The following is a 17,729-nucleotide window of genomic DNA, read 5'->3' as shown; positions in this document are numbered from 1 at the left end:
CAGAAGCCAACTCTCTATGGCTCCACCTCTTTCCTCAGCCATTACGTCACTCTGAGTGACGACACCACCCACCAATGAGCTCTCAGATTCTGGGGCGCTAAGGCGTCCCTCGCGATGGCAGCCCAGGGGGCCGCAAGGTCTGGTTCTCACCGGCGAAATGACTTCTCTACTGGGTTTAGTTTAAGGAGTGTTTATGCTGGGGGGCTCAATACTGACGCTTTTCTGCCTGTTCACACTCTGTAGCCTGTGGATTCACCTCCCCCCCAAAAAAACACCCTTCCTTGAAGCTGGATTAAAGAAGCTCTTACCCTACCAGTCGCGTAATATGCCTGATAGTCGCCATGGTGACTATCTGGGAGTCACCAATTACATCACTCTGATATATTCCCCCACCTTCCAACTCCGCAACTGCGGGCGGGGAAAGCAGTGAGGGGAGGGAGTGGCAGAAAGGGCGGGAATGGTGAGGAAAACATCCCCTCTCCTATATCCAGGGCCAAAAACTGGAATGCTATGAAATCTTCATATGGAAATCTGAATTCCACTAAATAAAATTGCTTTATAAATGTTCTCTTAACAGATATTGATTATGTTCAGTAGTTTGCGTTTCTCAAATAACATTTAAAATGTATATTATAGTAGCTGTGCAATGACATTGGCACTGCAGGTTTGGGGGCACTTCAGTTCCTAGGATGGGGAACTGAGCCATCTTGGGAAAGTGAAAGATCTAAAAATGTACTCTATCCCCAGTTATCTCTACCCATCCATTTTATCTGGCTCTAGAAGGAAAACAAAATTTTGGTGGCTCTACTTTAACATGACAGGAAGGAATTGCTTTCACACGGAGAATACTTCTCTTAACATGTGACTGACCACAGACCTTACTCATCTGGGCTGCACATTTGTAAGAATAAAAGATGGCGGTATATAAAATTTCATTTTTTAAAAAAATGTAGACTGCTTTTAATCCACAAAGCATTTTTTAGCTAATAACCAAATGGATCCACTGTTACATAGGCAAAACTTTTCAGTTTGGCCACTAGAGGGCCCTTTGTGCGTGTCTGATACCCAACTTTAGACCGAAAGGTTTCACTTCACGTTCTATGTTTACGAGAGTTAACAAAATCTACAAAGCTTTATAAAGTCTCTTTACCTTTCCTTCCCTGAAAATTCCCGATGGTAAATTTTGAACTCTAAAAGGCTAGGTAGGTATAATTTTCACATTAATTTCATAAATTAATCACTGCACTATCATGTACATGTACTTTTCTGCAAAAGATCATAAAAGATGCAAAAATATTCTTCTCAGTTCCCTGGGAGACATTTTATGCCAGGAAATATTCTTATTCATGCATTGTATTCATTTACAACCAGGCACAGTGAAAATCATTAAGTATTCATAAACCAGATGAACGATTCCAAGCCCAGTATTTGAAAGATGAGCTAGATTTTCTACCATGGCCATATGTCAGCAATCCCATTTTAAAAAGGGAAGGTTTAAGAATCTTTCTTATTGAAATCCATTGGTTCAAAACAATGTCTGCCTTCTTTTATCAGGCCGGGTGATTTTTTTGACTTTCAGGATAAATGATTTATCATGTAATGCATTTCTTAATATAATCTTCAGAAGACAAACAAAAATGTTTTTTTCTCCCTAATCTTGGTCCTGAGAATTGTGTTAGATTGCTTTCTTTTTAGAAAAAATTTTAAATTTTCTTTTCTTAAATTTATTTTTGGCTGCTTTGGGTCTTGTTTCTGTGCGCAGGCTTTCTCTAGTTGTGATGAGCAGGGGCTTCTCTTCGTTGTGATGTATGGGCTTCTCATTGCAGTGGCTTCTCTTGTTGCAGAGCATGGGCTCTAGGCGCGCAGGCTTGGTAGTTGTGGCACATGGGCTTAGTTGCTCCGCGGCATGTGGGATCTTCCCTGGCCAGGGCTCAAATCTGTGTCCCCTGCATTGGCAGGCGGATTCTTAACCACTACACCACCAGGGAAGTCCCAGGTTGCTTTCTTAATGAAATTTTTGCTCACTTTCTATGAAGAATAGAAAACATGCTCTGAACCTCGTTAGATGCTAAAAATGTAAATTATTATTTTAATGGCCATTTCCCTAAGTACGGCTCCAAATCAAATATTATTAACAATGTGTATGTTATGCAGGAAGAGACTATGCATTTACTTCACGTAAGTTTAATTTTAAACTCTTGTCAATACAGGAAGGTGGGAAAGAAGGATGAAGATAGAAAGGATCATAGGAAAGGGAAAAAAAAAGACCAATTTAACCTCTCTTTCCAGGAGATAGAATCAAACATTTGAAATAAGCTCAGGTGGTGTGGCCCCCTTTGGAGAAGACATTTAAAACAAAACTGTGCTTTTATTGATTCCTTTAACTTTTGGTACCACAAGCATATGAACCACACAAGCATAGATTTAGAAATAGTTAATGATTAACAGTAATGGGAATGCTTAATTCTGAATATCATCCTTAGCATTATTAACAGGGTTGTGTGTGTGTGTGTTTTAAACGAATGCAAAATTAGAAATCATGAAAATAATTGGTCTGTAGGAATCTTTTAATTTCCTGTTTAAGTGGTATTTAAAGATAAAGGTAGCAGGGATTGCCCGTAACGGTACCAAATAGATAACAGCACTGTAACGTCGATGGAGAGTCTAAGGTCTAGTGCTGATATGACTTTATTATTCTCAGAACGGAGTATTGGTTTCCTCATCTGTTCGCTGCCTGTGTTTCCTTTGTACTTTCATGTCTGTGCTACGACGTTCTAAGTCATTATCACCAGGCCCCAGGAAATATCACCAAATCGGCCCACTCCTGCAAGAGGAGTTTACTGTGTCACGTACCTGGTACCTTCTATTGTTTCACATAATTTCCTAGGATGGGGAGGGATATAGGGTTACAGAGAATCTTGACTCCCGCTTCGTCCTCTCATTCTTGCGTACGTGAGCTCTGTCTGGGACAAACGCCCTCATCCGTCAAAGCGCAGGTCTAGCCGCGAGCAGCGCAGGGCCCGGCACGTGACGGGCGGGGAGCCCGCCGGTCCCTCTGGGTTGGGGTGCGGAAGGCTCTGCCTTCCTTCCCCCTGTTACCCACAAGCCCTCGGGCCCGCGGGGCGAGAAGGAAGCAGGCGTGTGGGGCCCGGGGCCTGCCAGGGAGGCGTCCGAGGAGCCTGCCATCCGAGACTGTCCCCCAAGGCTCCGGTCGGAAATCGCTGCCACACGCAGAGCCCGGTGGGACAGGGAGCTCCTCTGTGACAACTGTCGGGCGGGAGACAACCAGGGTGGCACAGAAATCGCTGTCCCCTTTCCCGCTCATCTTAACCGGGCGCCCGTTTGTAGGGGATTTCTAAGGTCTAGGGAGGGCATCGCAGTGTCACCCCAAGCAGTCCCACCAGGTGATTGACATGTGCTGTTAGAAGCATCAAAGAACACGCACATGCACACTTTCGCCTCCCAGGCCCAACCTCTATCCTGCCTTCTAGTTTTGTTTTGTTTTTCACTTTCCTCCGCGTCGTGCCTTTCTGTCTCTCCGCCTTTATCGCCTGCGGTCTCACTTCCAGTCGAGACCCCGCCGGGCCGCTGGCGTTTCAGGCTCTCCCCCAGCCCCTCCTTTCCGCCCGCCGACTGGCTTCTTCCTCCTTTAGCCCACTGCGCCCCGAGCCCCGGACTGCATTTCCCGGCAGGCGCCGCGGCCAGCGGCCAATGAGCGGCTGAGGATTTGGCGGCGGCGGCGCCCCGAGAGTCGGGGTGGGGGGGGCTTTGTGCGCGGCGGCGGCGGCGGCGGCGGCGGCGGTGGCGGTGCCTGTGGCGGCGGGAGCGGGCGGCGGCGGCGACCAAGACGGAGGTGGAGGCGGAGGGGGACTGTCCACTGGTCGCCGCGGAGAGGCGTGCGAGGCCGAGTCGAGCCCCGACGACGACCCTGCTGCCCCAGCCCGGCCGCCAGCCACGGGCTGGTCTCTGGCAGCTGCAGCTGCGCGGCGACCCCCATCCCTCCGGCTCCGCTGCCCACCCCACCGCCCGCAGTCTTCCTCCTCTTGCTGCGCGCCCGGCCCGGCCTGGCCGTGGCCCTCCTCGGTGCCGGCCGCCATGGCAGAGGCGTCCGGCGCGGGGGAAATCTAGCCCGGGGATTTCATGCGGCCTAGCTTGGTTCCGCCTCCTCCTCCCGCGGCCCCGGCGGCTGCCTGCACCCCAGCCCTACTCCGGGCCTCCGTGTGTCTCCTGTGATCGTACTGACACGGCCGGGGGGTTAGAATGGAACAAAGTGAAGGTAAAGTGAATGCGTGTGTATGTGTGTGTTTGTGTGCGCGCGCTCTGGAAGGAAGCGCTGAGGTGGGGACGGCGAGGAGGGGGCGACCTAGGGATGGGACCCGGGTAGGGAGAGAGACCTTAGCAGGGATGGGAGGACTAGCGGGTGGCCTGAAAGGGTTCGAGGGAAGTCTAGAAGGATGAAGCAAGGCGGGGGATGTGGAGGGGATTGGGAGGTGGGGCAGGAGAGGTAGGATTGGGATAAGGGATGGAGTGGCGCTAAGCTGGGAATTGGGAGTAGAGGTGGGATGGGGGCGGGGATAAAGATGGAACGGGGGAGGGGCAGGGGGAGAGGAGAAGAGTTAGGTTTGGAGATTAGAGACCTGGGCGGACAGAGAAGTAGGCAGGTTTGGGGGTGGAGTATGGGAACTAGGAGAGTCTGGGGGAAGGAGAAAGAATTAGGTGGAGAGATGGGGCCTCAAGTGAGACACGAGGGGAATGGAAGTGGAGGAAAAGGTGGATTAGGAAAAAGGGATGAGAAATGCTTGAGACAGGATGCAATAGGAAGATAGGAAATAGACTCAGGAACTGGGAGACCCAGGATCGGGCTCGGGAAGGAAATTTACTGAATGTTGAGAAGGATGAGAACTATGGACCAAGCGTCACAGAGTGGGAGGAAAAGAAGGGGAAGGGGGTTGTTAAAGTGTTAGGAAGGGAAAGCCTTTTGTTCCTATATTTGTGTGTATTCTGTGCCTTTTCTTTCAAGACTAGATAATGGAGAAGCTAGTGGTTATGGTGTTGTGAAATGGGGAGGTGTGGGTTTTACAGCTTTGAGGTGCTTTGAGGGAGGAGGAGGTGTGTTCGTGTAATGGTAGCAAGACAGAGAGAGACATGGCCATAATTTGATGGTTTTGGTGAGGAGTGAAGACTATTCAGATTTAAAGGGGGCAGGGGCAGCCATGTTTGCTGCCAGGCACTGCAGTGTAAATAAATTCCTTCTTCTCTCCGACATCAGTATGAATCTGGAAGGGGCCAGTTCAGATTGTTAACCCCCTTTCTTTCTATTCATGAACTCTTCCCATACATCTTGGGGTTATTTAAAATTATTCATAACCACCAAAGGAGGTAGTAATGTTTTCCATCTTGTGTGTTTTGCTGCCCCCCCCTTCCCCTTTTCTTTCTGGTTGCGAACAAGGCATGCTAATGAACTGCGGTGTAAAATTTAACCCCTTTAATAAAGTTAAAACTATATTTTTTACTAGCTGAAGGAATCCTTACTACTCTTATTTCAAACATGATCATGAAAAGGCTTTTAAATGTTGAAAATTCATTTGTTTCAGAAGCCTCAGAAGCAGTCAACATGTTTTCTGCAATTCTTTAAGTGAACAAGGAAATTGCCTCGGTTATTTTACTTGGGCTTGTGCTCTCGGCAAAGCACTGTGTGAGGGGAGAGGAGGGGTAGGAAGGTCTGCTGTGGTACATTATCTGCTTGCTGTAGTTTGCGTGTTGGAAAATTAGAAATGTGTGTATTTTAAAATGGTGTTTCTGATGGCTCTTGCTTATAGGTGATGGGTGTGTTAAGAAGTGTTTTCTTTTTTAAAATAAACTCTCTTCCATCCTTTCTCTTTGCTTTCATACAATTGCCCGGTACAATCTCCAAATGTCAGTTCAGCACAGTGCAGTGATCTATGAAGCAGGCATGCAGAGCTCAGAGCGTCATTCAGGTGCCAGGATTTTTTGGTGGGAACTTCAGGTCACTCTCAGGAAAGCTACAGTAACTCTCAAATGTATTCAAGTGTACCTACTTATGTGATTTGAAATAGTTACTATTCTAAAGCTTTAAATACTAACAAACTTACAGGAGCTGAACTAAGTGGAGCCTATTTTATTTTCATATTGAAAAGGATTAAATGTGTGTGACCTTTTGTTTTTGTTTTATTATTGTAATTGGGAGAATCCAAACTTTAATCCATCATATTGGTATTGAAACTGTTCTCTAATACCAGGAAGGCCTGTTAAAATTGTAATATGATGGACTCAAACCAGTTGTGCTACATATTGATTTAATCTATCCTAATTCCTCATCCTTTCAAGTTGTTATATAGAATTTTAGGATGTGTTCTTGGTCTGCTGGCAAAATTAAATTGAATATTGTTAGAGTGTTACTTTGGGAGAGCACTTTTAGTATAGAGGTCAGATATACAACTTATTTTGATTTGATAATATTTAGCCTGAATTTTTAAAAATCTTATGAGAAAAAGTTCCACTCAAAAAATCCATTCAGTATGCTTTTTTGGGATTTATTTTTATGGAGATTTCATTTTTATATCTCTCACTTGATTGACATGTTATTTGTAATTAATTTGTGAATGAACCATCAGTGCCATAAATTTTTAGGAAAATGAGAAATTGTTGTATATTAAAATAAGAAAAGACTCTTGAAAGCTTGAATTACTTTAAAAAAAAAGTTTATTCCTAGATATTCGGCATTTTGTAAAGATAAATGTCGCCTGCCCAGTTGTCATGAGTATTCTGGCTCCTGGCTAGGTATCCACATGTAATGAAGAAGGCTACTCTAGTTAGTTGATACTTAATTAAAACCCAGACTGTGCTCTGATTACCATGTCTCTCATCAGCTCACCTGCTACCTGTGATAGCTTTTTTTTTTTTTTTAACTTTAAGTTAATAGATATGCCCTTTTTTATACTGATCAGATTGAATGAGTTTGGGGTAAAGGAAATTGGTTGCCTTTGAGATTGGTCATCCTTGAATGAATTGTCAAAGTCTTTAGTCAGTTGTCTGATTCTAAAAGACACTCCATTTCTGGAATTTATAATAATATTTATAATAAGCCTAGTAATGGCTACTAATAGCTGTTGTCCTCTAACAGTGTGCTGCGCTAAATGTCTTATATGGATGATTTCCCTTCATCCTCTCAACAGTTGTGGGAGGGTTAGTACTGTTAACTCCTTTTTTACAGATGGAGAGATTGAGGTTAAACACCTTAATAACACACAGATGGTAAACAGCAAAGCCAGTATACGAACCCAGGTCTTTTCTAATTATAAAACCTGATCAGCAGACCTTTACTTTTATTTTCTTGTAAAGATTCATAAAAATAATACACGTTCATTATTTAATTTTTTTTGAAATATTATAAAAGACTATAAGAGGTTTAAAAAAAAGTTAACACTCTGTTCTCCACTGACAACCATTTTGAAGTTTCTTGGGTGTCCTAGAAAATTTCTGTACGTATGTACGTACATCTGTCTTAAAATACATACAAATTCTATCACACAGTTTGCATTTTGCTTTTTTGTTTTAGTAGGCTACCTGGGACATCCTTTCAAACAAGCACATATGGACCTACAGCTTTCTTTTTTTTAAGGGTCATATAGTATTCCATTGTTTGAAATATTGATTAATACTAACATTAAGTTGTTAACAAGTTTTTGCTATTACAAGTAATGTAGCAGGGCCTGAATTAAGTTCCTAACAGCCTATTTAAATAGAAGAGATATAGTCCAACTACTTTATTTTACAAGAGAAATCACTGAGACCAGAGAAGTTAAGTCCAAGGCTTTGGTGAAAAACCTGTCATTTGACTCTTTATACCACATCACATTACTTTATTATTGTGGAAGTATTTGTGCATTCTGTGAAAGCTCAAGGTGAGGGGGAATACTCAAGGTTAGGCATGGTTAGTATAATGAGCACAAGGGGATTAAGTTGCAGTGAGGTAAAGGCTCTTGCTTCTCTTTTTCCATACTTTGTTCACCATGTTGTACATATAGCGTTTATACAAAATAATTTTACATGCATAAATGACTCTTGTCCAGGTATCTTGAAGTTTGTATTTTGGGTAATGAAGTGGTTTTGGCAGAATTTTTCCTGTTTTAACAAAATTATCAATGAAATAAAAAAATAAGAGGTCTATCATGGTCCTGGAAAAGAACTTGGAAAGAATACCTAATTGAAAACAAGTTTTAAAAAAATCTTAGGCATCACTGATTATTTTTAATTATTTTTTACTATCAAGAAGAAAATTCGTAACCGTGGATACTTATTCATTGAATTCCTTTAAAACAAAAAGTCTGTTTTAAACACTTAAAAAATTAAAATCATTAAAGCTTTAAAAAGGTTTAGAATTTGGTATCTATCCATAAAATCTATTTTGGTGCATTGCTGTTTTTAGTTTTACCAAAAAAAAAAATAGGAGTCTATTATTTTTTGAAAGAGCAACTAAGATGATTTATTCATGTGTTAATAAATAACATGTCCAGCATTTGAGGTTTTTTTTTTTTTTTTTTTTTTGCGGTACGCGGGCCTCTCACTGTTTGTGGCCTCTCCCGTTGCGGAGCACAGGCTCCGGACGCACAGGCTCAGCGGCCATAGCTCACAGGCCTAGCCGCTCCGCGGCATGTGGGATCTTCCCGGACCGGGGCACGAACCCGTGTCCCCTGCATCGGCAGGCAGACTCTCAACCACCGCGCCACCAGGGAAGCCCGCATTTGAGTTTTTAAATGAATGGTGAGCTTTATTTCTGCAGGCTAATCTTTTAATAAATATAAATAAAGATAAATTTAAGAAACTGATTATACTACGACTACCTAACACATTTTTTAAATACTCAGAGGTTTTTCATTTTGTTTTTATTGTTGACCTTACTAAGTACTTAATAAGTACTTTTAAACACTTATGTATTATGTTGTGCTAGTACAGGGTGGCATGAAAAGAAGGAAAAAGGCATATTTAAAATTTTGTTATTTAGAGAATGTTCAGTTTTTACTAGATAGATGTGTTTTGTTACTTCTAAAGTACATCTGCTTATTGACAAAATTTTGCATTTGAAAAGCTCTTTGATAAATGATTCTTGGCTTATTCTTAAATTTTAAATGTGAATCTGTGTTATCATTGACTGATCTACAATGAGAATTCTTTTTCTACTATGTTCCCTCTTTCATCTAGATTTAGAACTATATTGAGAGAGTGAATAGGAAAATTTTACAAATTTATATTCATATAGTTTCCATTTTAACCATATACATATATGAATATTATTATCTAATAATACTTTGTTTTACGTGATATCTTCTGAGATGTTTGATAGAATTCCAGCACAATAACTTGTGTGTGTGTGTGTGTGTGTGTGTGTGTGTGAAGTTGGAAAGCACAATAATTATTTAACTCAATTTAAATAAGTAGGTATTTTAAATTTAAGAAATGTGTGGCTTCCTGGGATTTTGTGGGTAAAATAAAATTTAGTTTATCAAATTTATTTGAGATTCAAAAGATTAGGAAATCTCATGTGGAGGCTTGCCTACTGGCATTTTGGCTGTAGCCAAGACGGTATTGTGTCTAGTGAGTCTTGTGTTACTCACATCTCTTAGCTGTGGAGTCTTAAGAAAGCTGTACATAAAAAACAAACAAACAAGCAAAGACTTTTTAAAGTGCATTTTAAAGACTTTTGTAAAACATGACATATAAAGATAAAATCGTAAAACCTAAATGTATGGTATAAACAAATAATTAGAAAACAAACATCATGTAGTCACCACCCAGGTAATATGCCCTGTAAGAAAAGCTGCAGAGACAGTCTCATTGGTTTAAGTGGTATTGTCTTGGTGGTAGTTGGACTTGAGGGATAACACTGTGCTGAAAAGAAAGCTGAAAAATTAATAACCATGAGGAGTCAGCACAGGTAAAAACTGAATCGCCAGTTTTTATTTGTTGTTATCAAAAGGGTTATCTAGGCAATTAAAAAAAGTTTCCTAACATTTAGTGTAGTCATTTAGTCATTTGAAATCTTGGTGCTTTACTAATGAATGTGAAACAAAAAGTAATGCTGAATCCTACAAGAATCATGCCATGTTGCATAAAGCTGTTTCTTCAGAGTTCATCTCTGATGCAGTTTTTGGTAGGATTCAGTGACTACTCGTTTTAGATTTATGTGCAGACTCTAAGAATGGCTTTTGCTTAGAAAATGTCAGATTTGCCTGTATCTGTGCCTGATACCTAACTTAAGTATCTTATTTACAAAAACTAGTTTGACTCTCTTGCTTTCACATTAATGTAACCATTAGAAAAAGTATTAACCTGAACAGGGGCAATCTATGTTGACTCTTCCATCCTTGGCGCCTCTTGATTCTTACCTTGTCTGCATCTTGGCTAGGTGAACTAGATTTCTTTTTTAACTGGAGAAACCTACTTTAATGTGCTTCCCTGACTTTCTAGACATATTTTCTTATATGTATGGAAAAGTTAAATGTTGACTTTGGAGGATTTTGATAGCAGAAAACAGTTGAATTTTTTTGAGAATTTTAAAAAATTTTATTATTTATTTGTTCATTTTTGGCTGCGTTGGGTCTTCATTGCTGCGCGTGGGCTTTCTCTTGTTGTGGAGAGCGGGGGCTACTCTTTGTTGTGGTGCATGGGCTTCTTATTGCGGTGGCTTCTCTTGTTGCGGAGCACGGGCACTAGGCACGCGGGCTTCCGTAGTTGTGGTGTACGGCCTTAGTAGTTGTGGCTCACAGGCTCTAGAGAGCAGGCCAAGTAGTTGTGACGCGTGGGCTTAGTTGCTCTGTGGCATGTGGGATCTTCCCGGACCAGGGCTCGAACCCGTGTCCCCTGCATTGGCAGGTGGATTCTTAACCACTACGCCACCAGGGAAGTCCCAAAGTTAAATTATTTTTCCCCTCTGACTACCTGATGAATACAGATTATTTGCATAAAACTCTGCAATGTGGACTTTAAGAAGGACATTTTAATAACACATCTGCATACATAAATTAAAGCCTTTATTTGGCTATTATAATTTTGTTACTTTAAGCTGTCTGTGTTTTTCTTGATCTCTGCTGGATCCAAATACCTTGCAATATGGTATTTCATATTTGATTGTGGTGAGAAACTTCATGCTATGCTTCACCTAAAATTCCAATAGAATGTTGTTCTTTTTTATTCTGGGTGAAGGTTAAATACATCCCTTGCTATTTTTTTCTCCTGCAAGGATGAGAAATAATTATTTTAAATCTTGAAATGACTGTATATGTTGAGTTTTCCTAGATGTGGAAACACACATAATTTAATGTAATAGTTTTTTAAACCTAAAGTAGGTAATTTGGCTTTGTATATGAAGTAGGGTTAATATACTTTTGATCATCTCATGCTTTCTGTGTTGTTATCACCTGTACAATTTAGCCTTGATCATTAGAATTTATTTTATTGTGTCATAGAATTAGGGTGTTGAGGTTAAGGTCTTAATTAAGGTATTACATCCATATGCATATAGGTCCACACACACAGTACCCCTAAGAAATGCTGATAGCCCTATTAGGTTTTTTCTTATAGAATCTTTTTTTAAATTTATTTTTATACAGCAGGTTCTTATTAGTTATCTATTTAATACATATTAGTGTGTACATGTCATTCCCAATCTCCCAATTCATCCCACCACCACCACTACCCCCAGCACTATTAGTTTTTAATTTTTAATGGAAAATTTGTACTTTCCAAAGTGGCTGGTAGTTTTAAAATAACATTTATTATGTTTAAGTTATGAAAGGGTAGTTTACTGTAGAGAAATTGAACACCAGTGAGATATAAAGAAGGTTAAAATCACCTGAAATCCTACCAACTGGAAACAACTACAGTTAACATTTTGTTCTGTATCTTTCCAGTGTTTTTCTTATGCATACCTGTATTTTTTTTTTACAAATTGGAATAGTATATAATATTATTTTATAACCTGCTTTATTGTGAAATAAATTTTTTTGAGAATGTGATTTTTTAAACTGATATATAATTTCATTGTATGGTTGTGCCATATCTATTTACCATTATTCTGTTGGCGTTTTAGGCAGTTTGCAATTTTTAGATAAAATTTGATGAACATTCTTACATATTTAAAAAGTTGTATGACTGTAATGATTTGATTACAATAAATTCCTAAAAGTAGAATTACTTAACAGGTCTGAACATTACAAAAGTTTTTGACACATATTTCCAATATTTTCTCCAGAAAGGTTTTTTTTTAAATAACAGTTTCGTTGAGAAATAATTCACATACCGTACAAGTTACCCATTTAAAATGTACAATGCAGTGTTTTTTAGTATATTCATAGAATTGTGCACCATCACCACAGTCGATTTTAGAACATATCCAGCAAGGTTTGAACCAATTTAAACTCCTAGCAATATCAGAAAGGCTTTGTTTTAAAAAACTGCATTTATTTGTGGTTTTTAAAGTGTAGTACAGGTATACAAGAATGCAGCAGTTTGTGTGATACATTTTTTCTTTATAATTCCTATCACTTATTTTGAAAAATTTTATTTCCAGCCTTATTGAGTTGTAATTGATGATATATACTTTATATCAATTTATGGAGATTTTAAAAGTCATCTATGAAAACAAGATGCTCATATTCTTGTGTTAAGAAAACATGACAAAGTTTAAGCTTATAAAACAAAGGATGAGGTAGATTTTTTGAATTATAAAATTATCTTTCCGTTCAGTCACGATGCCTTTATTGAGAAAGCGTTGTATGTGGTTTAAAATACCTTTCTTTTGGGCTTCCCTGGTGGCGCAGTGGTTGGGAGTCCGCCTGCCGATGCAGGGGATGCGGGTTTGTGCCCCGGTCCGCGAGGATCCCGCATGCCGTGGAGCGGCTGGGCCCGTGAGCCATGGCCGCTGGGCCTGCGCGTCCAGAGCCTGTGCTCTGCAATGGGAGAGGCCACAACAGTGAGACACCGCGTACCGCAAAAAAATAAAATAAAATAAAATAAAATAAAATACCTTTCTTTTCATTCAGATTTTATTCAGAAGCACCTTATGTTAGGAAATGTCTATGGAAAGTATGCTATACCTATGTAGTTAACTATAGCAAACTTATTGTATAAAATGTTTGGCTTTCTTTTTATTGAGAGGTTTGCTTTGCTCTAACTGACCTTCACCCTGAAAGTTGTTCTGTTTGCTTTAAGCCATTTAACAAAACTTTTTTTTTTTTAACTCGATGGGCAGTGGAGTGTAGGGCAAGTGTCAGGGAGACCCGAGTTCTTATTCCCACCGTACCTCTACCACTGGGGCTCAGTATTCTTACCTCTGAATTGGAGATGAAAATGACTACTTTTTGCAGTTATAGAGATCTAAACTAGAAGTGCTAGAGTGTGCCTAGAACTGGACCAGGCATGTAGCTGATAATAAATGACTTTTAAAAAAATACAAGAATAATAGCATATGCAAAATGAGTTAGTCTTTAGTCGAATGTTTCATCGATGAAGATGTGAATCAGTTGGCCTAAACTCACTTTTATAGAAGTTAAAAGTTGAATCTTAGTTAGTGCTTGAGCAGAATCTTTGCATGGGTTATATGGGTGTTTCTCAGTTGGTAAAGAGAATTCATGCTGTTACAAGTAGGAACATGAAGTTAACTTTCCAGTCCAAATTTACTTCCACTGTTGTTATTACAAAAGCATGATGGCTATAGCTTCACCAACGCTTCATGTTCTGATTAAGCAAATAGGTGATAATGTAAAATTTGAATATAGTATGAAGTTCCTTATGTTCTTTTATTGTTTATTTTAAAAATGAAATGTTGAATATAATTGAACCTAAAATACTAAAGTGATAAACCTGATGACCCCCCAAAAAAAAAAAGAAGAAAAACCCCTGGTCTTTATAGGAAAAATAAACTTAGTAAATTATCATTTTAGATATTATGAGAAATTAATTGCTTAGTACTTTAAAAACTACATTATAATTTCTGTGATACCTTGCCTTGATATGGTAAAAGAAAGTAAAATTTGAACAATCTCAAACCTGTTTTCTGTAATTTAAAAATTTGTTAGGGAAAGAGGAAGGAAAATATGTGGATGAACTTGTTAGTTTACTAGATTTCATAGTGAATGGAACAAGATGACTGATATAAGTTACTTAGTTTGTCATAAATTTCACTGTGAGCCAGTCCCTTGATGTAAGGGATTGGAAAATAATTTAATGTGAATTTTCTTCCAGTCATAATACCATGTCTGTTGTTGCTGGGTGTGGTCAAGAACAAAGTGAAGACTTTGAGGTTAAACCAAATAGATAAGGGAAATTGCATGTTTTATTAGTAAGTTTTGTATTGGTACAAGGCAGTTCAATAAGTAATGTGGTTTAGTCAGAAAAAAAAAGAACTACAAAGCAACCTAAAATGTTGTGTAACTTAATAGAATCATAGTCAAGTGAAAATTGTGTGACTGTATTTAGTGACAGGGTTTTTTTGGTGTTTAATTGTGTTTCATTTCACATAGGTCACTCCCTTATACAGGATATTTTCATGTCCTTGACCATCATCTTTCTCTTAACACAATTTTAGTGGAAAATTATTAAGTGAAAATTTCAGAATATATTTGGGGTGATGATACTAGAGTTAAACAGATTAGTAGTACCGTTATGTTTTAACAATAGTATTACTCTATTACTAGTGGTATAAACTAAGGAAAATTAAAAATGATAAGAAAAGGTGCTACTTCTCTAATACACCTTGATTACTTAGAGAATTTTGTAGAAAGAAATATGGTGGTCATGCTTTACCCCCTACAATCTTATTTAGGCAAATAGGTGTTGGTTGTGAATTTCATATAATTGTTTGCTATTGCAAATAACGAACATCTTTAAATAATGTTCAGAGGGTAGGTAAGACATTAAAGTTAATTTTTAAAATCGCATATGTTCTTGTCAGAATGCAAATCCAACCCCTACATTTATGTACTGGTGACTAGGAGGAATCACAGCTCACTTTCCCATTGTTTGGAGTCATTTCAGGTGATCGGATCACCTGATTTAACCTCTATTATGGGCTATAAACAGAAGCCCAAATATGTCTATCTCTTCAGAGAGGCAGACTCACAGCTAAAACTCAAGACTCATGACTGCAAGACCAATGTCAGAGCGCATTTTTCCTTGTCCCTGATTTATCTTACTCTTATTTTATTCTTGCATACGTGTCTGCTAAATTTCCTCATATGTGATTTCTGTCTAGTTATACGGTACTATTCACCAATTTCTTTAAAAAGTTTATAATTAACCTTATTTTTATAAGCTTTCTTAGGATGTTTTTGTTTGGGTCAAATTTGAGAAATGATTTACATCAGCACTGACCAAGAGAATTTTCTGCAGTGATGGAAATACCCTGTGTCTGTGCTGTCCTGTATAGTAGCCACCCACCATGTGTGGATTTTGAACACTTGAAATGTGGCTAGTGTACTTGAGAACTGAATTTTTTATTTAATTTTAATTTGTTTACAATTCAGTAGCCACGTGTGATTAGCACAGATTTAGATATTATTAGTGAAGGGAAAGAATTAAGTAGAAGTGGACATTTTCACATTCTTTGCTCTTGTGATTACTTTTGTTGTGTTTTTGTGGGGTTGGGACTTTAAAATCTCATTTTTCCAAATGCTTACTCTCTTAGATAATGAATAAATCCATTCACAGGAAACAACTTAGTAATAGTTATTTGATTATTGTTTTAAAATATACAAATTTTAAATATTTTTAAAATATTTAAGAGAGGCCCGGTACGCAGGCCTCTCACTGTTGTGGCTCTCCCGTTGCGGAGCACAGGCTCCGGATGCGCAGGCTCAGCGGCCATGGCTCATGGGCCCAGCCGCTCCGCGGCATGTGGAACCTTCCTAGACCGGGGCACGAACCCACGTCCCCTGCATCGGCAGGCGGACTCTCAACCACTGCGCCACCAGGGAAGCCCTTTTTTTAAAATATAAAAGTATTTTTAAAAACTCTTTTAATCAACGCAGTTATTAACAGACTATGTACTGCTGACCAACAAAATGATTTCATTTCAGTAGTACTTTAGAGTAGTTATGGTTAAATAATGTGGAAATCTTAAACTTTTTATATTACTTGGAATGCTTGACTATTATTTAAATATTTTTACTATAATCTCAGAAGCCTCTGAAACAAAGAGAACTTGAAAGGAAATAAAAGATATGTCTGATGATCACCTCTTCACGTGGCTTCCTCTAATCTTTCTATATGATTAGTTCCTGGTTTGGATTCCATTAGTCCGTTTTATAACAATCCAGACCCCCAGTCACTGTGTCCTATTACCCTGTTTTATAGTAGCTTATCGTTTTCTGAAATTTTCATGTTTATTTAAGCTCTATGAGATCAGAATCATATTTCCTTTGATTTCCCAGGATCTAGAATAGGGCCTGGTACATAGTTGGTGTTCAGTAATGAACTGTGTCACAAACAAAACAAAAAAAGGACTTTGTGAGGAATTAGATATATATCTGGAATAACAAACCACTTAGAGTCTGGGAACAGGCAAGGTGAGGCCCGGCTTTTCATTATCTTGGTAGTGTTGATATGGGTAATTTATGGCGATTAGTTTAGAATGAGTCTGTATAGAAACATTTCTGTGGGAACTCTTACTTTAAAAATAGACAAACATTTGTCCAGGCATGCACATATGTACTAAATAAATGCTCTCCACATAAAACATCATAAAGTTGGGACCTCCCTGGTGGCACAGTGGTTAAGAATCCACCTGCCAATGCAGGGGACACGGGTTCGAACCCTGGTCCAGGAAGATCCCACATGCTGTGGAGCAACTAAGCCCATGCGCCACAACTACTGACCCTGCGCTCTAGAGCCAGCGAGCCACAACTACTGAGCCCACGTGCCACAACTACCAAAGCCCACATGACTAGAGCCCGTGTTCTGCAACAAGAGAAGCCGCCGCAATGAGAAGCCCGCGCACCGCAATGAAGAGTAGCTCTCGCTCGCCACAACTAGAGAAAGCCCACGCGCAGCAACAGAGAGCCAACGCAGCCAAAAATAAATAAATAAATTTATTTAAAAAATCATAGAGTTGACAAAATGGAAAAACAAATGAGAAAATATTGCCATCATCGGTTTTTGAGTATTCAGCCTCATTTTGTAACCTTTTAGAGATTAAGGGATTTACTCGAAGTCATTTATTTGTATGCCATTGGTCAGAACAGAGAGAACTGCCAAATCCTAGTTTTCCAGTGTGTTGTTTTGACTTGTCATCTATGAATGGACATCACTGTGTAGCAGACATAGGCACTTTACCTGATAAAAGCGGTATTTAACTGATAGTGGTTTGAGTTATCTGTGAGTAGTCAGAGATCAAATGTTCTCATGCAGTAAATTAGGTCATTTAATTTCTGATATTTAAATGCCAACATGATAAGTGTGGAAAGGGTTTTATTTTTACTCATCTATTCCTATACATAGTCGTAAATAGTTAATGTTTTGAGATATGAATCAGTCTTTTTATTTAGGGAACTTATACATTATTCACCTTTACAAAATAAACTTCCAGTTAGAGGTTATTCATTATAAAAAATGTTGACTCAGTAGAGTTCTTTGGGATGGCTGCAAGGGGCTTTTCTTTATTAACTGTGGCTATTATATGTTTAAATTAACAGACTTTAAAAAATGGTTCTTAA

The 17,729-nt window shown here is 39.1% G+C and overlaps 1 protein-coding gene across 3 annotated transcripts in view; it reads left to right on the top strand.

The window, feature by feature from the left end:
• Positions 1-4,039: 4,039 nt before the first annotated feature.
• The window catches only part of NSD3 (nuclear receptor binding SET domain protein 3), a 103,365-nt gene continuing 89,675 nt past the window's right edge, over positions 4,040-17,729 (top strand). For all 3 annotated transcript variants that reach the window (XM_082680587.1, XM_082680586.1, XM_082680585.1), the window contains exon 1: positions 4,040-4,276. The gene's annotated coding sequence lies outside the window, so the exon portion shown is untranslated. The remainder of the gene's footprint in view (positions 4,277-17,729) is intronic.

Source organism: Grampus griseus, assembly GCF_964374135.1.
Source record: "Grampus griseus genome assembly, chromosome: 21".
In the NCBI taxonomy this organism is placed as follows: Eukaryota; Metazoa; Chordata; class Mammalia; order Artiodactyla; family Delphinidae; genus Grampus; species Grampus griseus.
This window is presented reverse-complemented; position numbering and strand designations above follow the sequence as displayed.